Raw genomic sequence first — 4,771 nt, 5'->3', positions numbered from 1 at the left:
GGCATTCCTGGTTAAATGACAGTGAAAGGGTGCAAGATAAAGCTGGAAAAGCAAAGCAGTTCTGTGAAATCAGATTCAAAGGATGGAATTCTTCAGGGTTCTTGTGGGAGGACGAAATGTAAAGCAGCACTTGATGAGATTATGGGGGGAAAGCCATGATTTCAAAATGCATCGAGTCTCTCTATTGCACCGATCTGAGTATTATAATTCTCAAAACTCAATTCTTCAGATATTCAAGACCAGTAATAATTATAACTATAATATATAAGCTCTGATATGGATTGTGTCAGCTAAAGAGCTTTTGTCAGTTTCTAAAAGGCCAATGGATTTCGTTTTGAATGCAATCTGTTTTTGAATGGTGTTGAATCCCGTCTTTCTGAATGAATGAAAGGCTGGCAGATTCAATCTCAAAAGCCCTCATCTATTCTGGTTTATCATGCGTCAATATCACACAAATTAATAAAGGCGGCACAATAAATAAGTCAATTGGAAATCTGTATTTTCTCTCACAGAAACACAATCCTATACAACCCAGAGACATGAATACTAAATACGCCATTGTTACATCACTATTTCCATAGCGACAGTTCGAACGATTTTTCTTTTATTCATGGTAATGAAATGGAAAGTTGGATAATCCACTTTCCCTCTATAAGTGCAATTAAACTCATTTCCATTTTCTTCAAATCAATAAAAGAAAAATACAAAAAAAATCAAACCCTTATGTGATGCATTTTGAAATTTTACATGCAGACAAAGGTACAAAGAGCACAAGCAGCTGTGGGCATATTTTTGACTCACTATGTGTGTTTCTGAAGTGGTCTTTGTATTTCTATCTATCTACATATATCTATGAAAAAAGGTATTTAACAGCCACTAGCACATATGCTAACTCAGTTATTACCAGTACAACTAAGGTTTCTTTAGATGGTCCTCATACCGAATGCATATGATTACACAGAAGTGAACACTAACAGCCAATGAAAAAAGTTTCTGTGCTCTTGCTATGGGAATAACTAACAATAAAACACCATCTTACTGGCACAGAAGCCAGCTGAACCTGGCCTTTTTAACATGGTTCTGTCACACATTTAGCAATATAGAGAGGCAGATCACAAGTAGGTTTTTAGTGATAACAGCAATAGGTTGTTCTCTAGCACCAACATAACTCCTTACCCTTTCAAATCATTATATTGGACCGTTCCTATTTTTCTGATCTGTAGGAACACTGCCACCACTGCCACCAGACATGATCAGCTAATGAACTGCTAAGCAATGTTTGTTTAATAGCAGACAAAGCATAGAATAAATGCACTGACACAAAAACAATGATCTCATGGAGGAACTGTAATCCATTCTGCTTAAATTAGACCTATTTATCAGAAACAAAGAAGCATATGTTATTATTATAGAGCCTCTATTTCACTTGCATAATGCAAGCACATCCATAAGAAAATACATGTCCAGAATAAACAATAACACAGTATAGGGAAGTTGTGGCCTAATGGTTAGAGTGTCGGACTCCCAATCGAAGGGTTGTGAGTTCGAGTCTCGGGCCGGACGGAATTGTGGGTGGCGGTAGTGCATGAACAGCTCTATCTCCACCTTCAATACCACGACTTAGGTGCCCTTGAGCAAGGCATTGAACCCCCAACTGCTCCCCGGGCGCCGCAGCATAAATGGCTGCCCACTGCTCCGGGTGTGTGCTCACAGTGTGTGTGTGTGTTCACTGCTCTGTGTGTGTGCATTTCGGATGGGTTAAATGCAGAGCACAAATTCTGAGTATGGGTCACCATACTTGGCTGAATGTCACTTTCACTTCACTTTCACTTCACTTCACTTCACTATATTTATCGCTCATGAAGATACATAAATTCCCCCAGAACATGCATCCACTCACACAGGCCAACAAAGCAGTGGTTGACATGTTTAAAAACATTTCTTGAATATGCTTGTGCACCATATTTCAACCCGAATCAAGCCAAATGTTCCTTTGGAAACGAATTTCAAACGTTAAAGTTGCTAAAAAATATATTTTTGAATACAATTCACATAATGTCATAACAACAACAACATTCAGGTCAAAAATAACTAGAAATTCATCTGTTCCTAACACAAAAGCTGTTATATGGTTTGAGAAGACTTGGAAAATAGTGCACGAGTTGTTTAAATGCTTTTATAAGTCCCTTTAATTATGGAAGAGAGCATTGTGAACATTCTTCAGAATATCTTCACAGAAGAATTCAGTCGTACAGGTTTGTAATGACATGAGGGTGAGTTAATGAATACAATTTTCATTTATGGAAAAACTAAACTGTCAATCTGAAAGAGATACCGGAACAATTATCAGCCATCCTATGAAAAAAACAAACTCCCACTGTCCCATTCCCAAAACATCTTGCACGGGAAATGCATTAAGGACACAGTGATGTCATGCTGTGGATCGATATGTGTGGATCGGTCTTAATGTGATTCAGCTGAAATGGTACACACAGCACTGAAGGGCAAATTTGACTGCAGCTGCAGTGTTCCCTTTATTAACACACACACACTTAGCCAAATATCGTCATGTGTTCGAAGATGGCCGGGGTCATGTATCTGAGTGCAGAGGCCTGATTGCTTGATGATCTCACCTCCAAGGTCTTCAATAAAAGATAGCACAGAGAATGGCCACTGGCTGTGTGCATCAGCATGAGGGTTTGGCGTTTTAATACACCAGTGTATTAAAAAATTGCATGCAAAGCACTTTGTTCTGCCGTCATCATAAAAGATACTGTTTACATCAAGCGTCTTCACTCATCCTCTCTTGCTCATCATAACATCACCTACTTCAGATATATATTAACATGTTTGACATGCTAGGCTAGCCAACAACCAGCCTACATCTGTGAAAGAGAAATAAAAAAGGACAAAAAAGCAACCTTTAGTATGCTGATCAGTCAGTTTCTTTCTCGGCTTTGTTTCAACACAAAGCAAAAACACACAACATATTAGCTCTTTTCCAAACTCTCGATATCTACTGCATTTGGGCAATGCAATTTCATAAAATGTCTTAAAAGATGACATGGGCATCAACTACTTACAAATAGTACTTACATGGGACATGACTCAAGAGATTTCCAATGGTGATGTTAGCATGCTGCTAAGCTAACATATGCACTAACAAACTGCACACTCAAATAAGGAGCAAATCCACCAAATTTAAATAAGATTTAAACTATTTTTTTTATGTTTTATAGTATTCAAATACTGAATCTAAATCATGGTCAATTTGTCTATTATCACACAGAAAACACTTGGATGATTTTTTTCACTGAGCTATTCACAATGCAGAAATTATATACGTGATTTTGCCAACACACTATCATGGCAATACGTACTATAGTATGTTTTGGCAAATTTTCTGAATTAATATGAAATATGAACTGATAATTCATATGAATGTGTATGATCTCTTCTTATGATCTGTTTAAACACTATGACAGTAAATCATATGTTTTCATTCAAATCCATCTTGTATAATATATCATCTAATATACCATCTTGTATGCAGTATCAGACTAGATGTTGCCTTAATTTAATCTTAATCTGCAATGCTATTTCCAAATAGTGATGTGCAACATGCTGTCTATGTATGCAGCTCACACGCTTTTAAAACAAAGCAACTGTTTATATACAGAGTAGGCGTTAAATGAATAGAAAATGCAGCATGCATTCTTGCTTTTGGCATTAAAAGATTATTGCCGTTTCTCTTTCACAGCCTCTGCTTTACTGACTGCTCTGTTCCAGTTGATGCACCCTTCATATAATACGCTTTCTCATGCCATTTACTTTAGAGGAAAACCGTAGGTGGAGGGGTGGGGGTAACTGGAAATGACCTTCACGCCGTCAGGCAACCAGACGACAGTTGCTGTTTTCTACAGCAGTAGCACAAGATGCACTAGTCACAGAAAAAAAACAAGTCACAGTGCTCCATGGAAGTTTGTACTTTTGAGATGGAAAGTCAAAAGAATGTGTTAAAGTCACTGTGGTAAGAGCAAGATGGTAACGCATCTTTTTCTAAAGAGAAGTATAGCAAGAATTCTACCTCTACAAAATGATGAATAAATGTGCATCACTTGTTTTTATGCATTTTTACTACATTTATGAAACTGCTTTGCACTAAATTGCCACGCATTCCAACATAGTATAAAAAAAGGAAATAATGAATGCCCCCAACTCTGAATCTCTGGGCTCAATAAAGATTTTAAAAGTTTCCCCACTAATAATTATGAATTACGCTGTTTATATGCATTCAGTCTGTAAATATGATCTTTTATGCGTAAGTTAAGGCAGAAAATATGATCAGCCCAAGTTTGCAGGTCTTAGGTGATTTAAGTTGGCAGTTTGGCTAGCTAATAAGTGTCTAAAATGCTAAGCAGCATACCAGTTTAAATAAGATCTTTTTTTAGCAGTGTGGCAGAGTGAAACTCCAAACTGACATCAAGAGAGGTTGGTGTTAGCATGCTGTTATGCTAACAACACAAAATGCCAATAAACATGCAAAATACACTCATGGTTAAAATTCTAAGTTTAATTAAAAATGTGCAAAAAATTACAGATATAAAAGCACAAGACCAATATAAGAGCATATTATTTAAAGTGCACATAAACAAACTTGTACATCAACTAACAAACCAGACTTGTTTCTAATGTTTTTATTTCAGCAGGGTGTATTCTGTCCGAGCTAGAAACATTTTCAAGAGGGGCGGCTGATGGTCTTTGTCATCAT

Source organism: Carassius gibelio, chromosome B4, assembly GCF_023724105.1.
Source record: "Carassius gibelio isolate Cgi1373 ecotype wild population from Czech Republic chromosome B4, carGib1.2-hapl.c, whole genome shotgun sequence".
NCBI classification, from domain to species: domain Eukaryota; kingdom Metazoa; phylum Chordata; class Actinopteri; order Cypriniformes; family Cyprinidae; genus Carassius; species Carassius gibelio.
This window is presented reverse-complemented; position numbering follows the sequence as displayed.